Source organism: Schistocerca nitens, chromosome 6, assembly GCF_023898315.1.
Source record: "Schistocerca nitens isolate TAMUIC-IGC-003100 chromosome 6, iqSchNite1.1, whole genome shotgun sequence".
NCBI classification, from domain to species: Eukaryota; Metazoa; Arthropoda; class Insecta; order Orthoptera; family Acrididae; genus Schistocerca; species Schistocerca nitens.
In genome coordinates, this window is record NC_064619.1 from 298,081,996 (window position 1) to 298,109,781 (window position 27,786).

The following is a 27,786-nucleotide window of genomic DNA, read 5'->3' on the forward strand; positions in this document are numbered from 1 at the left end:
CCTCTTACGTCTATACACCTCTAATAACACTGTCTATTTTCTCCCCTCCCCCCTCAAATCCAAATATAATTTGTCATGAGTCCCACATTTAAAGCGCCACAGCTGCCCAGGTGCAAAGCTGCCCTGAATTTTAATAGTAATAATACGCACATAATGTGTAATGCAGTTATTTTTATATGTGGTACCTTAATATGTACACACATAGGTGTCTTCGTTTTTGTTTTTTTTTGTTTTTTTTTTTTTTTTTCTTCCCTGAGTCAAACAGCTTTCGCGCACACACATCACACAATATACTACCTGATGTTTTCTGCACAGTCGTAACTGCATCACTAAGCACACTACACATGTCAGTATAGACTAACCGTTCTGCGTCCACACTTCAGCACCTGACTTGCTGCACAGGAGGAAAATAAGCATTAATGGCTTGCTCTTGTCACGTCTACTTGGAGGTACTAGTCAACCTAAAAACATACTACTCCTAACGGCTCAATTACTAGTCTGCAAATGAAGTAAACAATAATCTAATGTTGTTCAGTACACTGTCCTCAGTCACCAATACAAATACCTGCACTTATGTCCTGCGCATTACACCATGGACAGAGCATGTACAATAAAAACGTATGTAGGCATGTTCCACATCTCCTACTAAACCACTGGACCCATTTCAAACAAACATGGTACAAATATCACTTACAGTCTGGAAATAATCACTGTGAAGGAAAGCCGGCCGGAGTGGCCGTGCGGTTCTAGGCGCTACAGTCTAGAGCCGAGCGACCGCTACGGTCGCAGGTTGGAATCCTGCCTCGGGCATGGATGTGTGTGATGTCCTTAGGTTAATTAGGTTTAATTAGTTCTAAGTTCTAGGCGACTGATGACCTCAGAAGTTAAGTCGCATAGTGCTCAGAGCCATTTGAACTGTGAAGGAAAGAACCCCCTACCTATCAAAGTCGTGGGCGTGGCGGTGAAAAAGAAAAGAGTAGTTCACGGCGCACGAATGCCCAGACTTTATTCTTCCTGTATTTGAAAATGAGAACACTTTATGATTTGCAACAAACTTTACACATAATTTCAAACCGCTGCGAAGTTTTTTCTCGCTGACAAGATGATGAAAGGAAAGAAGTTCATAGCTCACTCCATTTTCACTGCTCATGCAGTGAAACTGCCGCATCAGGCTTGACGATTTAATTTATTAGTTCTTTGCTACTAACTGCATTCTCGACACATTTCGCATACAGCATTCACATATTCCGCTGAAACTATCTACAAAATTATATCATTGTACTACGCAAAGTTCAGGTGATCCGGCGTGATACATATTGAGCTGCGTGAAAACGAAACTACACGCCGAAGTTCGCTATAGACACAGGTGACATGTGTGTACACATATGTGTGAAATATACACTCCTGGAAATTGAAATAAGAACACCGTGAATTCATTGTCCCAGGAAGGGATAACTTTATTGACACATTCCTGGGGTCAGATACAGCACATGATCACACTGACAGAACCACAGGCACATAGACACACGCAACAGAGCATGCACAATGTCGGCACTAGTAAAGTGTATATCCACCTTTCGCAGCAATGCAGGCTGCTATTCTCCCATGGAGACGATCGTAGAGATGCTGGATGTAGTCCTATGGAACGGCTTGCCATGCCATTTCCACCTGGCGCCTCAGTTGGACCAGCGTTCGTGCTGGACGTGCAGACCGCGTGAGACGACGCTTCATCCAGTCCCAAACATGCTCAATGGGGGACAGATCCGGAGATCTTGCTGGCCAGGGTAGTTGACTTACACCTTCTAGAGCACGTTGGGTGGCACGGGATACATGCGGACGTGCATTGTCCTGTTGGAACAGCAAGTTCCCTTGCCGGTCTAGGAATGGTAGAACGATGGGTTCGATGACGGTTTGGATGTACCGTGCACTATTCAGTGTCCCCTCGACGATCACCAGTGGCGTACGGCCAGTGTAGGAGATCGCTCCCCACACCATGATGCCGGGTGTTGGCCCTGTGTGCCTCGGTCGTATGCAGTCCTGATTGTGGCGCTCACCTGCACGGCGCCAAACACGCATACGACCATCATTGGCACCAAGGCAGAAGCGACTCTCATCGCTGAAGACGACACGTCTCCATTCGTCCCTCCATTCACGCCTGTCGCGACACCACTGGAGGCGGGCTGCACGATGTTGGGGCGTGAGCGGAAGACGGCCTAACGGTGTGCGGGACCGTAGCCCAGCTTCATGGAGACGGTTGCGAATGGTCCTCGCCGATACCCCAGGAGCAACAGTGTCCCCAATTTGCTGGGAAGTGGCGGTGCGGTCCCCTACGGCACTGCGTAGGATCCTACGGTCTTGGCGTGCATCCGTGCGTCGCTGTGGTCCGGTCCCAGGTCGACGGGCACGTGCACCTTCCGCCGACCACTGGCGACAACATCGATGTACTGTGGAGACCTCACGCCCCACGTGTTGAGCAATTCGGCGGTACGTCCACCCGCCCTCCCGCATGCCCACTATACGCCCTCGCTCAAAGTCCGTCAACTGCACATACGGTTCACGTCCACGCTGTCGCGGCATGCTACCAGTGTTAAAGACTGCGATGGAGCTCCGTATGCCACGGCAAACTGGCTGACACTGACGGCGGCGGTGCACAAATGCTGCGCAGCTAGCGCCATTCGACGGCCAACACCGCGGTTCCTGGTGTGTCCGCTGTGCCGTGCGTGTGATCATTGCTTGTACAGCCCTCTCGCAGTGTCCGGAGCAAGTATGGTGGGTCTGACACACCGGTGTCAATGTGTTCTTTTTTCCATTTCCAGGAGTGTATGTCTCATGTGCGTAAACAGGCAAAGCCGCAGATAAAAAGCGCCCCATAAACCCCTGAATCGATTTCAACCGAAACTGGTACACATGTTACTGCAGATCCCTATTGGTTTAGGATGATGACGTGGAGAGTGAGCGGTCAGGGGAAGAGATGAACAGACACAGAGGGGGAAGGAAGAGATGGACAAACAGAGAGGAGAGGGGAGGAGGTAATGGACTTAGAGGGTGCAGTAGCAGATCAACAGGAATAAATACATACATGGGCAACGCCGGGCACTCAGCTAGTACATGAAATGTAGTACATGAAATTTAGTACATGAAATGTAGCACATGAAATGTAATACATGAAATGTTGTACATGAAATGTAATATAATCACAAAATTTGTTCAGTGGTTACTACAGGCATCTGGCGCTCCCCTTCCTTTTCGATGTGCGCCTGGCAACTGGGGGAACGGAGTCGATGAGGACCGTGGCTTATCCTACCAAGAAGGAAAAATGTGAATTAATTAGGTGCACAGAATTGATCTGAATGGATCGATGGGGATGAATTGCATGAAGATTCAAGGATGTGAAATGGTGTCATCCCAAACCGTTCAGATATACTGTGCACGCAATGTAATGAATATGTAGTAACAATTGAAAATTGATTGAAACTATACTCGCGGTAAGCTGGAAATCCATGTTCGAGTATGGAGACATCAGGGATTAACTTCCATGGTACTACAAGGTAGAGGGTAAAAACTGTAGAGGACGACAGACTGGAATACATCCACGAAATAATTAAGGGCGTTGGATGCAATTACTACTCTGAGGTGAATATACTGGCACACTAGAGGAATTCGTGGCATAAAAACAGACAGAAGACCGATGGGAGAAAAAAAAGAAAGCGTGGGGTCAGGCACACCATTCTCCCGACCGTTGTCGGCTTTGCAGACCTTGGAGTCTGCTACTTCTCTTTCAAGTACCTCCCCAATTGGCATCATGACGCTCAGTCAATCCCGATCTAGTCCTCCCAGCAAGTACCGGGAATTGATCCCGGGTCCTATCTAGGCGGAGCACTCCGTTACAGAGGCAGACACAATGCGCTTACAAGAAAATTTCCTTTGCTACGACGGCCATTTCTGTTGCAAGCCGAGAAATTTTCTGCTTGTCATCTATACGAGCGAAGATTACTCGTAGCGTGTTGTGGCACGTTTTGAATCATTCACTGCATACTGCAGGATTCTCTGGAACAGTGCATGCATGGCCAACAGCTTAAATCCTAATTTTCTATGCGCCACGGAACACTGTTCCCGGAAGAAAGATGAGGTCAAAGTCATTGTGAGGAGTCGCGTATGGAGCACCCAGCGGCGACAAATGGGAACCAACCTGCAGGGAGCGTTAATCTCTGGAACACTGCATTTATGAGCCGTGGCGAGGTGGCGGGACGGCATTCTCGAGACACACCTAGCGTCGGCATAAAGGAGGGCCGCATCTTCTGGGAACGTGACGGCATGCGCCGCCTCCCCGTCTGGATGGATGGGTGGCTGGCTTCTAAACAGTCGGCGGCGCCCACACGACAATGCGAGACGCGTTTGCAGACGCACGCGCCCGACTCCGCGGAGCCGCCGCTAGAAGTTCCGTGGCGCCTACCGTTGACCCCAAGACCCCGCTGCATCACACGACCTCTTGTTGCCGCGTGTCTGTAGTCAGCAGGCAGTGGGCTCAACTGCTACCTTAGGTACTGAGATAAGTAAGCACACTGGACCATACGTTAGCTACCTCCAAGAAACATCACGCTATAGTGTCATACATCCTTCTAGCCCTGATAATCGCCTCAATTAGGTATGCTCAACACGGAATATAAAAGTATCTGCGTCAAACGTCTAGGGCGCTCGTCAACCACCACATTCACCTACTCCTCCACACTCTCCACGTGCTCTCCCAAAAAATCTTAAATCATGTCCTCTCACAAGACCATGAAATCCGCCCCGATTTATACCCACCTCTCCCGGCCAGGGCAGCCTTCCCCTCCACTCCTCTCCACTCACATCCTAAGCCATGGTCAGGAAGGCACCCCTTATCGCTCTCCCAAATTACTCTTCCAAACAACCGTCCACCTTCTTACGCACTAACCCAGCCACTACATTCCCATGATACCTGTAACCCCTTTCCTGGCAGTCTAGGCCCCCCCTCATCACTTCGATCATCTATGTATCAATTTTAATCATCAACACACTGTCTTTTTACTTTTTTTTAACGTAGGTAGCTGTCCCTCTGACTTTTATCTTTTGTCAAACGTTCCTTTGCCATTTCATCTATTCAATATTTTAATTAATCATGAAATCCGTCTTTTATATTTTCAGTTACGCATCTGAATCTGTGCCCTTTTATTATGTCAATCATTCATTTTGCCAACTGCCGTGACCAATTTTAATATATGTTTCAATTTTTTTTTTACTCTTATATGGCAGAACAGCGGCGACTTGTATCTACTGACAGCCCTCCCCCCCTCCCCCCCCCCCCACTTTCCATATGGAGCGGAGGAATGAGAAAATAAAGCCTATGTGTGACACATCGTGTCATGGACAAAAAGCTGTTAGAGATAAAAAGTTCGCTGCCGCTTCCCGGCGAACCTAAGCGTCTTTTATTGAATTCTCCAGCCCTAGGGCGACGAGATTGCACCGAAGTAGCTGGGTATACAAGCCAGATATGCTGGATCTGGATACCACCCAACCTAATACTTTGATTCAATGATTTTTCAACAATAAAGCCTTAAGAATGAGCGTCTCTAAGCGCATGAACATACGAGGGTGAGTCGATAAATACGTCGCCAACGCCAGAATACCGCATATCGTTTTAAATTTCCTGCCTATACATATCTAGGAGGTGGAAGCATATATCGCGTGGAATGTAACCGGTATACTGTTCATCGGTTAATGGTTAATGATCCGTACCCAGACCAAGATGACAGGTGTGCTATGAGTGTGTACCCGACCCGACTACAGCTAAGTGTTTTTAAGGAGCCGACGAACTGTTCGCAGAGCGCATCTATAAGGGAATTCATTCCGTATATGGTTAGAACTCTATTTCATGAAAATTTGTGTTTAGCTGGATACATGAATTCAGCAAAGGACAGGACAAAGTCCCAAACAAGAAGCACCGTCGTCACCTTGGTTGTGGAGTGATGAACCGTTGTTTCCAAGTCTAGGGGTATTTCGATAACCCCAGGATACATAGGTCTTGTGTGTTTCAGCAGTTTAAGGAACCAATTACATTTGCTGTACAGTATCCCATGAGGTCACTCTTCGGATGTGAACGGTGCCACAAAAATTATATCCTGCAGATTTTTAACGCCTTGTCGAACGATCGGACAAGCGTTTAAGTTTACAAGGGGGATATGTTGATAAGGAAAACAATTCTCAGACTGGTACACACGGCTCTGACGTCTATAGCCTTTGTGACCCACCTTCGTATTTTAGAAGCGAATCAGCAACTTCAATTTTGTCCTCTCACTCGCAACAAATGTCTGGATTATACGCTACACACAATGCATATGCATGTCGGTGAGTGCCTACCCCTGTCGCATTTCAGGGGCATAAAAAAATAACAACAAATGTCTAGCATCGTCTGGAAGCGTCTGTGAACATTTTGTCTCAAGTGTTGTTGCACTGTATATTCAGCTGCAACCACTCATTGACGATAAGATACCACAGAACTACAAAACTGCGAGGGTGTTCAGTTCCCCCCCCCCCCCCCCTCACACACACACCGCCACCGTTCCAGACATTTTCTGTGGGATTTATTCCGAGTTATTTAGCGGGCTAGCCTAGGCGCGAAGGGTATGTGAGTGTCCGTAAAGCCAGGGACGAACGCGAGCAGACCTGTGAACACGGCTGTCCTAATCTTGCGAGGCGGGGTGTCCACAGAATACTCTTCATGAAATTAAAATTTTAAACAGTCTTGATCGCAATTTTTTTATTGGAGTGAGTGACCGGTTTCGACTCTTTCATAGAGTCATCTTCAGACACCAGAGCGGTGGATCGACACTACCAGACGAGAGATCGCTAACTATGTTTTCAAAAATTCCACTCTTCATGAAGGTACAGGGGAAAGGTCAACACTTCGTCGCTTAGAATACTGAAATAATCATACTGGTTCATGCTTACGGTAAATTGCGTGTGGGTAACCATAGTTTTTCTCCAACTGATTCCCTACGTTTTCTAGGCTGTTGGCGGCAAGTCTTGTGTGATTTGCGTTTTACTGACGTTTTCCCTTGTTCAAGACTTTCGATTACAGCCACAGGTACTCGAATAAAGGTACTTTCGACCTCTTTTCGCATGTCGTGGATCACTGCTTTAAATGAACAAATTTTCTTCCAGTCACTATTTTAATTTAAGGCCATTTGATGTTAACTCAGCCTCTGGCAGTTGATGAAAACCGTCATTAGTGAGTTGACCAAAAATGGTTCAAATGGCTCTGAGCACTATGGGACTTAACCGCTGTGGTCATCAGTCCCCTAGAACTTAGAACTACTTAAACCTAACTAACCTAAGGACATCACACACGGCCATGCCCGAGGCAGGATTCGAACCTGCGACCGTAGCGGTCACGCGGTTCCAGACTGAAGCGACTAGAACCGCACGGCCACACCGGCCGGCCAGTTGACCACTTCGTACGTTATACATTTATAAAATGCAGATGGTAAATATAAAACAATTTTCTCCACGGATAACTATAGAATAACCATATACGAAGCCCAGTAAACTAGAGACTTTTTTTTTAATAGCTCAGTGTTACCTAAGATATGTTCTCGATAAAGGAGAAATCATAAGACTTAAATTATACATGGTGATACCGTGATGATGTTACAAACTTTTAGGGAAGATGAAGGGCAAATGTATCAGTTTGAGGTAAGGGACGCTGGTCCATACACAATCGAGTCGAAAGGTATAAGCGAAGATCATTCTGATACCTCTGCCAGTAAATCTCTTCTACTGCAAGCTCTTTGTTTTCCATAATTCGGGAAGAGGTGTTATGGACCAAAACAAGAAAAAATTTCCTGTAAAGTGAATACCTTAAGAGCCATGAGTACTTATTGACCTTTGCTACTGTGAGACACATCTCATTCACTCGCAGCTTTTAAGGTATGCGTTTTAGTGTCCATGTTTACTGGATAACTTTTTCTTGTTTTGGTTAATACTATCTCCTCCCAAAACATGGAAAGCGAAGAGCTTGCAGTAGAAGGGGTCGACAGAAGTATCGGGGCGATTTTTGCTTTTAACTTTCGACTCAGCCGTTTCCAAACCAACGTCCCTTACCTAAAATTGGTACTATTATCCTTCTCGACCAAACCTGAAAGTCTGTAACACAATCACGGAATTACCCTGTATAACACTCCATTAAAAAGTATCCGTTTGAGGGCGTCGCTGCAACACATAGCGCAACTCCGATGCGGGTATATGAGCACTGACATGTAGGCAAGGGATTAGTGCATCTTTCCGATGTGGGCGATGTAAATGAGGAAACGTAAACTATGGCATGTTATTACTAAATGCGTCCAACCAGGAGCAATGTCCATCGGATAACGAATAATGTGTAAGGGACAGCATTTCCGTCAAAAACCGCCGACGTGTATTGAAAGCTGCATTAAGGAGTGCTGCTGTTTCTTGACAACGTATGTCGCCATACCACAAATGTCGTAACGCAGAAGCTACGCTAACTCAAGTGGAAGACACTCGAGCACCCGCCCGATAGTTCTGATCTCTCCCAAAAAAAAGACCATGAAGAGTCAACGATTCCTATCGGACGAGAATGTGCAGCAGGCAGTTACAGACGTCTTCGTGCATCAGGCCACGGTGTTTTGCCAAACAGAGATCTTCTATCTGGTGCGTCGGTAGGATAATTAAATCAGTACCCACGGCGATTTTGCCTGAATGGTATACCTTACCGATTCTGGACTGTACGACCTTCTAACGGAAACTTTTTGAATCCCCTTATAAAAGTGGCTACTCTGCAACGTCTTTAGCCGAATTCAGTTTTCAGAAATTTTTGGAAATTTGTGGTAAGTTCCTATGGGACCAAAATGCTGAGGCCATCGGTCCCTAGGCTTACACACAACTTAATCCAACACTACTTAATCTAACTTACGCTAAGGACAACACACACACCCATGCCCGAAGGAGGTCTCGAACCTTTGAGAGGGGGGAACCACGCTAACAGTGGCAAGGAGCCTCAGACCGCGCGGCTTCAGTTTTCAGGCATACAAATCTAATGAACCCGTAAGACATAATTCGTCAAGGATTTGTTTGAAGGTAAAAAATATCTCGTTCCAACAGAGTCTATTGCCGTCTAAACTTCTTGAAAGTTCAAAAATGGTTCAAATGGTTCTGAGCACTATGGGACTTCACTTCTGAGGTCATTAGTCCCCTAGAACTTAGAACTACTTAAACCTAACTAACCTAAGGACAACACAAACATCCATGCCCAAGGCAGGATTCGAACCTGCGACCGTAGCGGTCGCGCTGATCAAGACTGTAGCGCTTAGAACCGCTCGGCCACTCCGGCCGGCTTCTTAAAAGTATTACGTTTCTTGAAATGGGTGTTTTTCATTTCCATTTCACTTTTATTTTGTGTACTACGACGTTTCAGTTGTGTAGCCACTCCGAAGTAAAATATTTACGACGTTAATTATATATGTTATGGGATGCAGCCACACAAAAAAGCGGTTTAAAGCCGAATGTTGCCTGTACTCATCTGAAACTATCAAATGAGCAAAAATCCCTAAACATGAACACCCAGAGCTTCTGACTCACATCCACTCTGCTTTCTAGCAGTTCTCCTTTCCTTTTCTGGACCATTTCTTGCCGTACTGTCGTTGAGGCCCCCTAGAAGCTAAAGAAGGTGCTGTCATCCACCAAAGGGTGGTAAAATGTATAACGCAAAGCTTCCAGAGATAAGACCTCCATAAATTCATGTAAAGCAGTTGGCCATTGACAGAAATACGAGCAGCGAGTCGTTTATCCCGGAAGGTAGCGGGAAGCCGAAGCTATTACCGCTGTCACGTGGGGAGTTGGGGTGATATACAGGGAGCGTACTTAAGCCACGAGAAGTCAGTCGTAAGTAACGGCACGACAGTCGTTTGCACCTCATGGGCGTGGTAATGTGTCCATGGCAGACACTCCGAATTCTTTGGATAAAAATTCAGTCAAGGTGTTCGTGATGAACAACAGTACTCATGAACAGCGCCAGTTATTAATTAAACAACCTGTATCTTCCCACGTGTCACTCTACATTTATTCGGGTATTTCATCAACATGGTAAAAGGCAGGGTGCGGTAAGTTACATTAAATTAGTTGAAATAAATGGTTTTAGTTCCGTCATAAGTTGCGTTGAGAAGCTTTTTTTCTTTTTATGGTGAGTAGTATCGGACACCTGTGTCCTTTCTCAAACCATCCGTGTAGTGACAATACAGGCGATAGCCTATGTACAAAAACTCTCCCTGCAGTGTTAATCAAAGCGGCACTATGGCCGATTTAACAACAGTAAATAAGCCACATAGGACGGACATCTTTGCAAGGACAGTTTTTGTACATAGGCTATCAACTGTATTGTCACACTTACGGTTGAGATGGTTTGAGAAACGTGTCCGATACTTCTTAATGCAACTTACGACGGAGCTACAACCATTTATTTCAATTACAAAGCAAGCTGCGGACCAATTTTTCATCTGCCTCATGCTGCAAGTTCGTATACGAGTTACGTTAGATTAAACAGAGGCTGCAACAACACTTTGGTTGGTGCAGTAATGTTTATGTACAACATGTCGAAGTAAAGATCTTTTACTACGGAAATACTCCCAAAACATCCTTCCATATTACAAGATGTGTATAAATATTTTGGTAAATAAACCGGCATGTCAATGGCAGCTTGTGTATGAGCACAGTGAGGAATCTAGAAGCAGAAAGTGTATTGGAGTACACAAAGATATTGTTGAGCAGAGATGGATTCTAGGCGACGCTTCAAAGTATTCGGACTTAGTCATCAAAGATGCTGTGGAAATTACGAGCTATATAAACAACTGTAATACAGGTAAGATCTACACACTTAACATAGTGTGGAAGCAGGTACTGGTACAGAGAGATTTCATTGGACTATGTCCCGTTTTAGACATTGTGAACAAAAAACAAAAACCCTGCGAATGACATTTCATCGTTGGCGGCAATGTAATCTCTGGTCGCAATGGGTACTACATCAGTCATATCTGTGTGATTCCGTTACGTCATCTACATCGGTTGCTGAGCTGCCGAAAAGGATGGCAGTTACTGTCGGAAGATCGTATGTTTACAGAGAATTAATACGACACGAGCACCGAGAAAATTCAATAGACGAAGTCATGGTGGATGGAAGCTATTGCAAATTTAACGGATACGCGTGAGCGAAACCCACTTCTCTGTTAAATAGCTACAGAAAGGGTAAGACGTGAAGCTAGCAGTTCGAGTGGAATAGGCAAAAGTCGAAGTTACAGTAAACTGTATCACATATCGCCAGACATCGAAGATTGTGTGACATCAATGCTTTCATCGATCTAAAAATAAATTCTTTCAGATTGTTTACGGCTATACAAAATCGAGAAAAAGTGTATAGTGAGCAATCGAGATTACGCTGAAGGTAAATAATCATATTCAAGTTGTAGCTTTTGCATTCTTCAGTTAGCCTGTTTATTACATACGCCTTGTACAAAAGCCATACCAATCGACAAAAACTGTAACGATGTCGTAGTTCGTTAAAGGCGCAGCATGTATATATGTATGTACTGAATTGGGGACCTAGAAACGATGGAGAGGCTTCGTCCCCGCCGTAGTCCTCAGTGGTTCACAACCCCACAACAGGCAACAGCAGTCCACAAAGCCCACCGGCGCCCCACACCGAACCCAGGGTTACTGCGAGGTTCGGCCCCCAGTGGACTACCCCGGGAACGTCTCATTCCAGACGAGTGTAACCCTAATGTTTGCATGATAGAGTAATTATGGCGTACGCGTATGTGGCGACAGTGTTTGCGTTGCAAACGCCGACATAGTGTAAGTGAGGTGGAACAAGGGGAACCAGCCAGCATTCGCCAAGGCAGATGGAAAACGACCTAAAAAACCATCCACGGGCTGGTCGGCACACCGGACCTCGACACTAATCCGCCGGGCGGATTCGTGCTGGGGACCGGCACGCCTTCCCGATCGGAAAGCAGTGCGTTAGAGAGCAGGGCTAGCCGGGCGGGCTAGGCACCGCATACTTCATAACGAATTTGTGTTTATGTAAATCGAAGGTGCAGGGGTGTGGTGGGGGGGGGGAGGTGAGGAGGAAGGGAAAGGAAGAAAATGATGGTACCAGCTGCACTGGGACTTTATGTGAATTCGGCGGTGACGCAGGACAGAGACTCGAATCCGAGTTCTTCTGTTTACTAGGCGGTTGCGTTAAACACCGCTGGATGCGTACACAATGTTCATCGCAGATACATGGACTATCTCGGCACGCTCGCCCACCAACCTACATTCCCACCTAGCGCCATCTATCCGCAGTCGACGTCCATGTCCTCCACGCTGGCTAATTTTAGATTCCTTCTGAAGGTTAGAGATTCATTGCCTATCGAGGCGAATCAATTATATTCACATGTCCGAAAGAACAGACATCATTCATTCAAACAAATTTGTTTTTGAATATGGCCTCGAAGGTCGTGGTGGCGATTGGCTATACTGCCTTCATGTTTAAGCTTATCTACCCAATTCAGATTATTCTCATACTCAGGAAATGTTTGGAGTCATATGCTGGAATACAGCACTGTCGGGTCCTATTTGCTATCCTTTGCCTTCCTCGGATTTTTTACGAAACGTCGAGCGCGTGCCCGAATTGTGTGGAGGATCGTGATTGGAGCTTGCAGAGTGTTGTGTTTCTGCTGTTATTGATGAAAGGAAAGGATGAGACCAAATGCCACGTTTATCCCTCCCGAACAGTACTGCCGAGCTTAACCCTTTCGTGGGCAAAATTATTGAGCAGTTTCTTTTAATAAATGGAGAGCAGATAGTAGTTAACAGACAGGTATATTTATTATACAGAATATCAAATTTGCTCCTACTGTGAAAGTGAGGTCACACAACAAAGTGGGAAGTATTCTTCCCACTGCCAGTCCTTGGAGTTAAATGACAAAAACAAATTTTTCAATGTATGTCATATTTATTTGATAAATTTACTTCTCTTGTTACAATGATTGTTCACAATTATCTGCTATGAAATTTTCTGAAACATAGGTCTATGCAAAGTGGTATTTGACAATATGTACAAACACAGCGAGTGCTCTTTTCCGCAGCTTTGGTACTACAATGACGGCACGTCCAGTAGGTTTCCCCTAAAATGGGTTGATGCTCCCCTACAGCCACACGAAAATCTTCAGGTACTTTACCCCTTTTTGCCAGAAAGACAGGTTTTTGTCCACGCATTTTTTGGGATGAGAAGCCAGCGATCAATTGTCTGGCTAGATGGATCCTGTATGTGAGCTGATCATGCTGTCCACTTTCTCTTTTACTTATTTTCCACAGGATAAAACTGTTCACTAGAGCAACGTCCACCAGGAAATAAAATATTCTGTGCCACCATTCTACAAAAAAATGGTTCAAATGGCTCTGAGCACTATGGGACTTAACATCTGTGGTTATCAGTCCCCTAGAACTTAGAACTACTTAAACCTAACTAACCTAAGGACATCACACACATCCATTCCCGAGGCAGGATTCGAACCTGCGACCGTAGCGGTCACGCAGTTCCAGACTGAAGCGCCTAGAACCGCACGGCCACACTGGCCGGCACCATTTTACAGAATGTATGCCAATAGCATACCTTTCTCGTAATTGATCAAACTTATCGACACCACCCATTATTTTGTTGTATTTTGCCATAACTTCAGGACAAGAAATCTCTGTACTAGTACCATCCTTGTTTTTCCTTTTCACTGTGGCTGTTTCTCATGAGTCATGAATTGAGGACAGGAAAGTGACTGGTCGGTTATCCATCTATTTTACTTCAGAAATGGCTCCTTTTGTTTCAAACTGGAATTCTCCTCGTTCGAATTTTACGTTTTCCTTCATAAATTTGGGTAAATCTAAAGTATTTACCTTATACTATAGCTTTGAGGAAAAAATCTCAAAATGTCACGCAAACAGCACTGAAAGGCTGCTATACAGAGCAACACTCAGCTATACAATGCCTCTGCGCGAAGGTACAGCAAAAACGGCGGGAACTTCCGACTGGAAGTAGTACCCTATACTGTTCTCTAGGTGGTAACACCATACAGAGGTGGGAACTGTGAACCCCACGGGACTAGGAGCGTGTTCATGTAGTGGGAGGCATGTTTCCCACGGCTCACGAAAGGGTTAACGCGGACGGACAAATAACCAAAACAGTCTTACATGCACGCTCTCTCCATGCAACACTGCGGAGATGTTTGGAATTTAATTCACGACATTGTTGGGAGGTGTGGTTATTACGAACATCCTGTCACTACATCTCTTCTTGCTGGCCACAAATTAACAATGAAAATTTGTTCCACCTCTGAGTTGAGTGTCACGAGAGAAGCGTGTGTTAGCAGTTACGGAGCATGGTCGATTCCACACACCAACTGACAACTATGTTACATGAGGGAGAGGGAAAGGATGGGGGACCTGGTGGGGGTGGGTAGGATTGGAGAGACCATCTCTTGCTATGTACACCATACAACTCCGTGCGTTCATGTAAATGCACATTCTGTGGTAACTTGTTGCATCTTCCCACCACACCACTACAAAAAATTGAGATGTCTCATCTCATATGCCTGTGTATCGAATCACGCATGTCTTTAGACATAATTTGAGAAACTTCTTCACTTTGTCTAGTTCGTTTTACAGTCGCCCAGCGCGATAGCTCCAAGCTCACAATTCATTTTCATTCGCAAATGAGGAACAACGGGCTGAGCGGAGGGAACAGTATAACAAAAGCCAGAACTCTGTGATAAATTGGCTTTAACTGTGAAAAGAGAATGAACAACAGACGAAGCGCAAGAAACTGCGCAACAAAAAGCAGAATTCTGAGACAAATTAGCTTTATCTGTGTGAAGCGAAGGAAAAAGAAACCAAAAGATAATAACTCTGCCACGCATTGTGCAACAGCGGAATAAATTTAAAAGCGTTGGATTTCGAAGTAATTATACGCTTCCTTGCTACAGAAGATGAGTTGGACGCCAGGGAAAAAAGTTATTTACAGAGGCTGTTTCTGAATAAACTGGGAACTGAAGGCTTTGCTTTCAGAATGCTTGCGGTCACGTACTCGTTTTTGCGTTATCTCTCTCTGAAAACGGACTCCGGGGGTTTCGTTCATTACAACGCTTTCATAAAAATACGCCGGTCGCGTCAGCTTATTTATCGTCTGCGTTTCTGCAGTCTAAGCTGCTGGCACAGCGGCGTCACACATAACAGTAAATTTTTTTACCGAACTGTGCAGCAGTATGTAATTGTGAGAGTGGAATTTCCGGCCATTGAAACTGACTACGCTGAGATTGTGACGTTTCCATCAGAAACAAATGACAGGATCCTTCCCGTTCATTTTCATTAAAAGTTATTGCACCGAGTCAAGTCATTTTCAGCGCAGGTAAGAGAGAGTCAGGCATATGATACGCTACCAACGCAGTGGTGGGCAGCGGTGGCTGGAGTAACAGATCGGAAAGTACGTTGAGAGAAGCAAGCGCTGATCGTAACGTACGCAGTAGCCTCAACCTCCGAACAGCTAAGGACATAAATATAATAATATTTAAAAAGGTCCACAGTCCAGAAACGCAAAACTCATGGAAAGTCTTAAAAAGGCGCCACAGAGACACACAAATTCTTAAGAAATATACTTTAGTAATAATACGTCGGCATCGTATTGTGAAACCTATCAGCCACGTGGGTTCGCGAGAAGTTAGTGGAGCACCTGCCTCCTTACGTATCGCAGGGAGGACGTGTAGTAGTCGAATTGGGGCCTCCCCTAGTAGTGAAAGTATTAACTGAAAAAGTCAGGCGAAGAATATTGTTTGTCATTTTGGTGATGTAAAGATTCCGTGTACCTTGTGCTTGTTCGTCAATATTTAACTGCTTTCAGCACTAGAAGCAAGGCTGAATTGTACAATACTCACTTATTAAACCAAAGTCATTGTCGAACATAGTTCGAAAGTCACAACAGGTCACAGAACCAGGACATGACGCCACATGGACAGTGACAAGAAAGCGTGCAATGCTGCAGCTTCAGTGGAAAGTGTTGACAGGTACGTGAAACAAAATAGACTGCCCTATTGTTCCATACGTCGGTCGTTGGAGAACAAGTCAGTCAGTGTTATCGATGCACCGTGTATTAAGAAATGATAGCAACAGCATGCTATGGAGTAATAACTTTGGATATGGCATCCAACAACACCGGTAATGTTACAGACTCTACAATCGGTTTCTCGTCAATTGACACAGCAACCTCCAGGAGAAGAAGATGACGTTAAGATTGAACAACTCGTCGACTTCCTGGTTATCAGGCACGGATCCACAAGCTCAGATGCACAAAACAGCAGCCGTGATCTTATTTACGAAATTAACAAAACACAACCTGATTGCTTCCAGAACCAGTCTTTCATTCTGCAATTTGAAACTTCCAGGCAAACAGAAACGTTTGGCTGCAAAGGGACACAAACTTACCCACTAATATAGGCACAGGCCTGGCTCAGCTTTTTATTCTGCTAGGAACTCTCAGAAACTAGGTGTGTTTAGTGAGGTCGTGCGGTAGCGTTCTCGCTTCCCACGCTCGGGTTCCCGGGTTCGATTCCCGGCGGGGTCAGGGATTTTCTCTGCCTCGTGATGGCTGGGTGTTGTGTGATGTCCTTAGGTTAGTTAGGTTTACGTAGTTCTAAGTTCTAGGGGACTGATGACCATAGATGTTTAGTCCCATAGTGCTCAGAGCCATTTGTGTTTAGTGAAGCAATACCTAAATTAGGATGACCGGTCCTATATTTTAAATAGATCTTTCGAACACGAGACCAGTATTCAACCACTACAACACAATGACCAGCGGCGTCAGAAAAGAACGGAGGACGTCACAGTTAAATAGGATCAAACGACCTAGGTGGAAACTGAATTCATAAAGATACAAAGAACTGTTTCATAGACACAGTGAGACACATTACCTCATCTCCATTTTCTGACATCACAGGCATATTAAACTAGGTACTTCCAAGTAATCGGATTAGTAATACTAAAAATTTCAACAACTGAATTACGTCGATATGCTGCAGTTGTCAATACATTGTACTGGTATTCAGAAGAGACAGTGGTTCAAATGTCCGACCGGTCATCAACATTTACGTTTTCCGTGGTTTCCGTAAATCGCTTATGGCGAATACCAGAATGGTTATCTTGAATAGGACATGGTAGTTTCACTTCTCTAATCCAGTGTACGATTTGCAGGGGGCGTATGGGGGGTATTTCCCCCCCTCTGCATCAGACCATCCCCTCCTCTGGTTTTAGTTTATGCATCCCAACCTGGGATGTTTATTTCCCACGCACTGGAGTAAAACTTTACATATAATTTAAATTTGTGGAGCCGAATACTGAAAGTTTTTAGGTAAGTCTTACTATTAATATGTTTCAGTTTTCTAACATCAGAATAAGTACAGCTTTTCACAAATGTGCCTCTACTTTTTGAATTCCTCTCGTATACCTGTATGCAGATGATTTTGTAAATAAGCTTTACCTATAATGTACTTTTAAAGATATAACAAGGGATGGCTTTTCTGATAGTGCATATGCGTGAACAGTGAGTTTCGGCATTAACATATATTTATAAATAGCTGTTTAACCATGCGTAACGCCACGGTCCAAGCTAGCAACATATATAATTCTACTAACCCCGTAAGACATCCCCCCCCCCCCCCCCCTGGTAAAAGCACAAATCGCACCCTGCTCTAACCTTTCCCAATACGAGCTTGTGCTACATCTATATTTACCCCATCATCGACGGGACGTTAAACCCCAATCTTCCTTTCATTTTCAACGTGCTCTTTTTGCTACTTCCGAAACACATTAAGAAACCAACTAAACTGATTTTAGAAAAGTAGCCAACGAACTGAGTGCAAACAACTTCAGAGCGTCAAATCTACAACTGTAGAAAACAATTTTCAATCTCGTACAGACAGTAAATGCACGGAAGCCTGAGATGCAACATTTACAGAAATCAAAGGAACTATGAATGTCGTATGATAAAAGCGATAGATATGGTGGTTTCTAATTCTGTTATCGCATGCAGTACTGTCATTACGAATTATTCTGGACGTAACCTGCGGTTTTCTGTCAATTCAACGAAAAGCCGTAATCGATCTGATATCGAAAAGATGAAATCCATTAAAGAGACTGCCTACACTACGCTTGTCCATCGTCTACCAGAGACTTAGAGTACTGCTGCGCAGTGTGGAATCCTTACCAGATTGTACTGACGAAGGACATCGAAAAAGTTCAAAGAAGGGCGGAACAGGGAGAGAGTGTCACAGATATGATATGTGAATTAGGGGTAGGGGTGGGGGGGGGGAGGGGGAGTGTGCAATCGTTAACACAATTCGTTTCTCGTTGCGGCGAGATTTTTTCACGAAGTTTTAGTCACCGACTTTCTCCTAATGCGAAAATATTCTGTTGCCACCCACCCACATAGGGAGAAATGATCATCGTAATAAAATAAGAAAAATCAAAGCTCGCACAGAAAGATCTGATTTTTTTTGACACGGTGCTGTTCGAGAGCGGATAAGTAGAGAAATAATAAGGTAGTGGTTTGATTGACCCTCTGCCAGGCACTTAGGTGTGAATTGCGGAATTATCGCGTAGATGCAGTCATGCAGGAGATGAGGATTCGCCGCCTATGGCATTCGGAGCAGCTTATCGACTTGTAATAAAATCGCATATGCTCTAGTATTACCTATGCAGAAACTTGTAAGTAGAACACGCATGCGCTGGTGGAGCCTCAAATAGAAGAAGTTAGTGTACTTTCGCCAATTTACACCTGAAGATGATCGGGATATTTTGGGCCGAAATATCGTTGCAGAGTTACAGAGATCCCGCAGTTTTCCCGAAATTTTATGGAATAAGAGTTGCTTCATAATAAAATTCCATGCAGTCGACAATGACGACAAATGGCGTCGTGCCTTTGTCGTCATTGTTGACTGCTTAGAGACACAAACGAACATCGGGAAGAATACAGGTAGAGGGGCTTGAGGGGAAGTCAGAATTCAGCTGACCGGTTCGACGTGTCTCTGCGCCCCTTCCTGCGACAGTTACGATCTGTATATTTATGAGGACAATAAGGATCGCAAGTGACACTAAGCGGTAATCGGTCGAACGATTTTCCTGACACCGATTCAGCAGTAATGACACGTTAGCGCCGAGACGCCATTGTGTCCCAGAGCATTAAGGCAGCTAAGTGGAGCTGCCTCAAGCCTTGCTTCCGCCTGGCTTAAACGGTCGGACGGAACCGACGTCCGCGCCGTGGGTGGCAATACCACACATGTCTGAGTATCCATCTTCGTAGCTATTGACAAAAACGGGTACATACGGTGATAACATTTTTTCACGTTTTGCGACTGAGTAGCAGTGAGGGTGTAGCAGGCACAGGTTGCGAAGTGAAAGGCGCAGGTTTCTCAAGAATACGTTGTGATCTCCACATAAAATAAGTCATTAGGACAGTGCACGAAAAAACTCACTAATTTTACACGCGTCACAAGTCGACAGAGCAGAGGAAACGGTAACGATTACTTATCACAAGTGAGCCTCCTGTATGGAACCATACCTGAAATAAATTGGCATTACATTACAAGCTCCGCATTCCGACCGCGACGGATTGTCTGATCTCTGAGCTTGTATACTTCTCATTCAAGTAGATCCGTACTTGCCATTACGAGGCTAAGTGCATCCTGATACAATCTTCCCACCAAGGAAAAATATCTGGCAGGTTCGGCAACTAAACCCTGATCTTACCACCTGGCAGCCAGACAAGCTGATCACTCACATACGGAGGAGCACTACGTTAAATAAAGCGAAAAGTGCTTAATGTAAACAAGTATTTTCCATTCCAGTCGGATACAGCTGTTCTATATTCAACAGTACTTGAAACAGTGTACTACATATTAATCACCCATTACGATTTTTTACCCTCGCAGGCTGACTGCAACCCAAGGCCAAATGATTCAAGTAGTGTTGCGCTATATTAGTCTCAGTTGCTTCTTTAAATTTCTGCGCAGCAAAGAAGATGCAAGTAACTGCAGTTGTAATCACTACATTAGTCCCAGATGTTTCCCTTTAGAATTAATTTAATACATTTAATACAATTAAATACAATGACCCTAATCATTTAATACAATGACCCTAATCGACATCAACAACAACAATTAGATGCAAAACGATTACAGTTTGAATTGAAATGACAGCAATCACTCATTTGTCTTGGGACTAAACCATGAGTCCTTCCCGCTCATCTTTTGCTGATGCGGGATACAGTCAGTGTGGAATGTAGATGTTTCACGCGAATGAGATATATTTTGGGTGCATCACACACTTTGCTCGTATTACCCTAATCACACGTAGAGCTGTAAAGCGTGTTCGTTGTCTTTACAGAGAATATCGATAAAAATGTCGCTTAATTAAGTTCCAAAGAAGAATTTTGTAGAAAATATTTATGCAGAGTATTGAAAGGAGAAATTAGAAATTTATGCGCTCCAAATTCAGGAGGCCAAATCATGTGTGAAAAGCATAATAATGAATCCATTAATTACTGAATTACTTTCCTACGTATATATAAAACGTAGCAATAATGAAAAGGAATTTTTGAGCCAGTATAGAAGAAACAGGTAATTCAATAAAAATATTATCTTCGACTGAACAGTGAAACATGTTACTTGTTTCGTCACCAGTTTATATATTTGACCTTTTCTTGTAACCTGATGCCAAAACAATGATTGATAACGTACTCAGTTCGAGTGATTTTGTGCTGGGAAGGAATTCCAAAAAACATAAGCGGACTTAAGATATGATAAAAATTTAGTTCAACACTTAATTCACAATCATAGTAAAATTACAGTCTTTCTTTCCAAATTAATTTTGAATGATTACTTTCATGTTAAAAATCATCTTTATTTAACTGTTCTGGAGAAGTACTACGTGTCACAAGGCTGCTGTGACTTAACTAAAACAAAACATCTATCTATATTTCCAAACAGTTGCGAAATTCTATAGTTATCGCGGAAAAAACTTTTCCACAGCTTCGTGTTACTACTTTAGGTTCTCCGCTTTAGTTTTTGGCAAGTAATAATCTAGAGCTTAATTGTCAATTTTCATTCTTTCATTCACTACTGATCTTCCATCGAAACCGGTTTCGCATTGTATACATTTTTAAAATAAGACCGAGTAATTTGCAAAACTCGAACACTGGAACTTTGTAAAACTACCCCGCACGATGTAATAACAGAGACATAGCTAAATAGAACTGTCAAATAATAAAGCCAATTTTGCGAGGCAGCATTATAATCTGATTTGTCTCTCTTGCCTGTTTACATATTATTAATGGATGTTCTGTGAATGACATCTGTTAGGTGAATGACAGCTATACAGTGTAGTGTTGTTGTGATTATTCCACGATCAGTAGTTGCATTTTAACATTTGGCCACACCGGCGAGTGGTCAATACACCATAAATTACAAATATTTATAAGGGAGCCTTCGATGAACTGGAGATGCCGGCGGAAGGAAATGCTAACCCTCAATTTACTCAGAACTGATCATGCTTTCTGTCATGGTTTCAACTGCAATGCATGATGACAACATGTAGTTTTATTTGAATTTCTAGAAAACATCTTTCCGCTGTATACATTGTTTTGTCTTCCCATATTCACGTTCGTGTCTTTCCATCAACACAATCCCATGCCACAGTGTCAACATGGCAATGGCATCGAAATATTATAATCAGGTAAAGAGATGGACGTTTTGTCGAGGATGTCGATGCCAACAGGGCTTTTTTTTTCTTTTTTAAATGACAGTGATGCAAATCTTGATTACGCACTTGGAAATTCATCAATGTTGAAAACAACCCAAGTGTGGCTTACGATTATAATGCCACCACTCTAACCTCTAAAGGTTTAGACACACCATTTGTCAAAACTTTCGGGAATTACGTTAGAAGCATTTTAATTTAATGTAACGTCATGTATGAATGAGCACCTGTAAGGTTGTTAAAATCACTGGCTCGTTTTACTTTGTGACAATAGAAAAACCTAAAATAAATTTGTTTGAGGGTTAGAATTGTTTTGGTCCCAACATTAAACACTGTGGATTACCACTATTTCCTTTATTTTTTATTTCTCTATGAAAGTTTGAATGTATTTATTTTTGGAGCTCAATCTGCAGAATTAAGAAGCAGATTGACAACAGCATCGAAGTTCAAACACCAAGTGAATGCAGGCTTTCTTAAACGGTTGATTACGAAAAAAGAGGTAGAAAGGCAATTACTACCATGTTACAGTCAGCAAGAAAATTGATGGACCACATCCTTCATTAGTGTTGTTAGTACACATAACAAAAACTCCACAGTTCATTCCCGAATGTTTTACAGGTATTGTATTATGGTTTATTTATGTGTGAAGCTTTGATTCTCTAATATCCTGTTACTTAATGCAAAAGAAAACAAAGTTCGGAAATACTTTGTTTATTAATTTAGTCACTAGAGAACAACGGAAATGGTTACTTTGTGAATATTACTACAATAATTTTTTCTTATGTTTAGCGTCTCTGGTATACAAATCTCTGAAGTAAGACAGTAAGTCACATTTCCATGCAATTTTTGGTGAAGATAGTGCTATACCACAATAGTAGGAGCAATGTTAGAAGCAAACAAGTTTCCAGGACTTATTAACATTTTTTTTACCTTTTTGGCACATTAAATAGGTAAAACATCGTGTAACAAGTTAAGTCCATTGGTATTTGCGATCTACAGATTTAACCAAACATATTACGTGGAATAACTCAAAACTATACTCCCGTGAGTTAGCAGTTCCTTCCGCCGACCCCTTCCAACTGTGAAATCGCAAAGTCAGAAAAAAAAATGGTGACAAGTACGTGCGAGCATAGATGTTTCGCTGCAGTGTAAGAAAACTCGATTTGCAAACAGTCGACTGTGGCCTGAAATGAAGCCACCATGTCGGTGGTATACAGCCTAGAGTTCTCGCACTGGAGACAGCAAGTGGAGGACGGCTAGTGAATGCTTTGGAAAGATTACGGTGGCATGGGGGTAAGGCAGTGATTGGACGCGGAGAACATTTCGCGGTGACAGGAGGTGCTATATAATGCGGGAAACGTGAATGGGAAGACGCTCCAGCACATACGGGGTGGGTGGCGACGGATGCAAATAGGTCAGGCGGACTGTACAAGAAGAGACAAACTTACGAAACTAAGACAAATTGTCCGTGTTCATTATGTTTTGTTATTATAGTTGCTGTTTTCGTCTTCAGTCTGAACTCTGATGCAGCTCTACGTGCAGTGCACTTGTTTCGAAACCTACAATGAACAGTTTAGACAGACTCAATTAACTTTCGCAGCACTAACCTAAGTTCTCTAGTACAACAAAACATTATACCGTTCCACACAACTTTTAAGATATAGTATTAAAGCGAAAAGTGACACATAACAAGGCCCAATGAATGTCTGGAGAACATATCTCATTCACCGAATACGGAGTAGATGTAGGCACAAAAACGAAGTCAGAAAGTTATATCTGCAGCAGATAGCGCATTCACGAGTACTGTCACTACTGGAATATTTTATGCTGGTATCTGACTGCAGTAAACTTTACTGTTAAACGAAAGTGCTCGCTGGTGCTCTCTTTCAGAAACATGGCAAACGTGGATAGGTACAAGTTCTTTTACTCTCCAAAAGATTTCGGTGGAAATGCACAAGCTAATTCCTTCTCTTTTCTATAATAACTTGGATATTTAAACTACCGAGAGAAATAACAAATAATGAACACCATGTTAAAAGTTTTCATTCACCCTTTCTTATCATCAGATGTAATTATATAAAAAAAATGGCTCAAATGGCTCTGAGCACTATGGGACTTAACAGCTGTGGTCATCACCCCCCTACAACTCAGAACTACTTAAACATAACTAACTTAAGGACAGCACACACATCCATGCCCGAGGCAGGATCCGAACCTGCGACCGTAGCAGTCGCGCAGTTCCAGACTGAAGCGCCTAGAACCGCTCGGCCACCGCTGCCGGCACGGCTTAACAAGTTATGGTTATAGACCAATAGTACTATGAACCGTACACGAAGTAAATAAAAGTGCTACTTGCGAAACTACCTGGCACATTAATACTTTGGGTCAGACCTGGAAAGGAATGCATAACCTTGCCTTCGACGGGCAATGCATATACCTGAAAGGTAGTTTCAATACAGTCCACTGTAGGGAGAAAGATTCATTCTGGAAAGAACTTGAAGGCTGTGACTATAACCTGTCATGCAGGCCGTGAGTTCAGACAGTAAGAACGTTGCCGCTCCTCCCCCAACGGCAAGGTTCCGTGTTCGAGTCCCAGTTCGGCGTACAGGTTTAAATCTGCCAGGAAGATTAAAACCATCGCGCACTCCACTGCAGAATGAAAGATTCCTTCCGAAAACTTCATCTGATTGTTTCCACTTTCAGCAGTCCCCTTGCGGTACAGACTGCGTAGCTTTTAGGATTATCAATTTCCTAATTTGTTTGATGCGGCCTGTCAAGAGTTCCTCTCCTTTGCCAAACTCTTGACCTCATAGTAGGGCTAGCATCCTACGTCCTCGATCCTCAAGACCCATGGAAGTTATTCCTTGATGACAACGTTTCCACACGCTCCTTTCCTCGCCGATTCTGTAGGTAATCTCTGTATTTGTTATATTGTAAGTACACATAATTTCCAACATCCTTCGGTAGCAATACATTTCAAACTCTTCGATTCTCTTCTTCACAACGCTGTGTTCCAGCAGTACATTCTCAAAAATTTCTTTCTCAGGTTAAAGGTGTACGTTTGATACCAGCAAATTTCTTTCTGCGAGGAATGCCCACTTTGCTAGTCAGCTTTGTGTGTCTTCCTTGGTTCGTCCGTGACGTGTTATTTTGCTTCGAAGTTATCAGAATTCCCTTACTTCATTTACTTCCTAGTCCCCAATTTTGATATTAAATACATCGCTAATCACATTACCGCTACTCCACATTCGCCTTTCTTCGGTTTATTTTCAGTTCATAGTGCGTTCTCATTAGGTTGTTCAGTCCATTTAACAGGTCCTGAAATTCTTCCTCACAGTAACTGCCATAGCGAACGCGGAGTCAGGACAGCTCTTGCAGTATAAACATTCTTTATTCAGCATGACTTGCATACAAGAGGTTCTCGACGGTGTCGCGGTAACGTGTGTGGCCATCATGGCAGCGGCTTGCCTGGCGTCACGGCGGCGGGTGTGTATATTAGGTACCAATTCGCTGCCACGGCGGTATAGCTGACCACACACGAGCGGATTTTAGTGACGGGCCACGAATATTTCCGAAGTATTTTGCAAACCCCGCAGGTACCACCTGTGTGTTAGAGGAGAGGCGGCCTGCAAGCCGTTACTCCTAGTTCTCGGAATTGGAGATCCGCCTTCGCACCTGCGCACACACGTGCAAGTTTCTACGATGGGCCACGTTAGGGAAGTCTAAGAGTTTTCAGGTGACAGCACGTTTTAGTTGCTACAAGTATGGTGAAGGAGTGGACCAATGACCACTTCTACGACTGTACCGCGAGAAACCTTGTTTGTGAAAAACTGACACATGTAACATGAACTTACACGAACAAGAATGCAAAAAATCGGGTGTTTAAATAGATGGCTCAAAAATATTTAGAACTGTAATAAAATCTACAATAGAAAATTTGAAATGAAATACAAGAAAAGAATTTTTTATTTGTGTGATCATAGTTCTTTTATGATTACTGAACATATTTTTAATCTGTCTTTGCAACTACAAGAAAAGGTGCTCTTTTGTTACCAGGCGTATTTCGTTTGACTGAAATAATACATCATCAGTGGTCCGTATTGAAACATATTCACAATTTTGCTTGCTTTCTACATCTAAAAACAGTCTGTTACAAAACGTGTTGATTTTACTTACGGTTTCTTATGTCTGATTTTCGTTCACACGAGGAAACGCCGTCGGCTTGCACATCGTGTTTCACTTCAAGAAATGAGTAGCTCTGAAAAGCAGTGCAGGACTAGGAGGAAAACAACCGAGCCAACGTGGGAATATCTCAAAAATGAACAAGCTGAAGACGTTTCCTCACCTGAGTGAAATAAGACATAAAATACCGTAAGTAAAATCAACATCTTTTGTGTTGAGCTTTTTCACTTCTAGAAAGCACCGAAATTTTAAATAAGTTTCATTATAGACCTGGGATTACGTTTTATTCCAATCAAAGGAAACGCGTTTTGTGAGAAAATATTAATTTTCCTATAGTTGCGAAGATGGATTTAAAATATCTTCAATAATTTCAGAAAAGAGTTGGGAAAGGTGCAGGCCTCCTGAAAAAAGAAAAAAAAAAACGAGAAAGGCAGGGTTAATTGTATAAACCAAAACTGTAGTGAGCGCAAATAAAAATTTGCGTATAATATGTTCGTTACTGTATAACCCATTACTGTACAAATGATCAAGAAAGTCCTCTTCCTATCATATCCAAGCTTCACAAATCGCAGAGCACTGTCTACGATTCTGAATCAGATCCATACATACGTCTGGAATGTCGCCTTTCGGCAATCCATTTTTTCAACCATTTTGTCCGACTTCTCTATCGAGAAATATGTGATTACATAGGGTATCAGTCGCCTGTCACTATCACAATTATTTTCCTGTTATAGTCCATAACAACTACCTGTCGACGATGTAAACAAGTGCAAAATCCAAAAATGTAGTACAATAAAATGTCTAAAAAAGCCGCAATGTACCACATACTTTCGGCTTGACACGCTCACACTCCCGAAATCAGTTGGCTGGGGCTTGTCTAGCATGCACCGCAGTCTTGGATCCGCGGATAAATCACAAAAATCCTGCGATTTACGCCACATACGAAGGGACCCCGTCTACGGACAGACATCTACATCTACATGGTTACTCTGCAATTCACACTTAAGTGCCTGGCAGAGGGTTCATAGAACCATTTTCATACTACTTCTCTACCATTCCACTCTCGAATGGCGCTTGGGAAAAGAGGAACACCCAAATCTTTCCGTTCGAGCTCTGATTTCTCTTATTTTATTATGATGATCACTTCTCCCTACGTAGGTGGGTGTCAACAAAATATTGTCGCATTCGGAAGAGGAAGTTGGTGATTGAAATTTCGTAAATAGAACTCGCCGCAAAGAAAACCGCCTTTGTTTCAGTGGCTGCCATCCCAACTCGCGTATCATATCAGTGACACCTTTACCCCTATTGCACGATAACATGAAACGAGATGCCCTTCTTTGCACTTTTTCGATGTCCTCCGTCAATCCTACCTGGTAAGGATCCCACACCGTGCAGCAATATTCCAGCAGAGGACGGCAAAATGTAATGTAGGCTGTCTCTTTAGTGGGTTTGTCGCATCTTCTAAGTGTTCTGCCAACAAAGCGCAGTCTTTGTTTCGCCTTCCCCACAATGTTGTCTATGTGGTCTTTCCAGTTTAAGTTGGTCGTAATTCTAATTCCTAGGTAATTAGATTTGTGCGATTTATCGTATACCCTAAACTTATCGGATTTCTTTTAGTACTCTTGTCGATGACCTCGCACTTTTCTTCGTTTAGAGCCAATTGCCACTTTTCGCACCATACAGAAATTCTCTCTAGATCATTTTGTAATTGGAATTGATCGTCTGATGATTTTACTAGACGGT

At 43.4% G+C, this 27,786-nt stretch overlaps 1 protein-coding gene across 1 annotated transcript in view; it reads right to left on the reverse strand.

The window, feature by feature from the left end:
- Positions 1-27,786, reverse strand: part of LOC126262236 (mediator of RNA polymerase II transcription subunit 20) — a 600,255-nt gene that overhangs the window by 14,159 nt on the left and 558,310 nt on the right. The window lies entirely within an intron of this gene.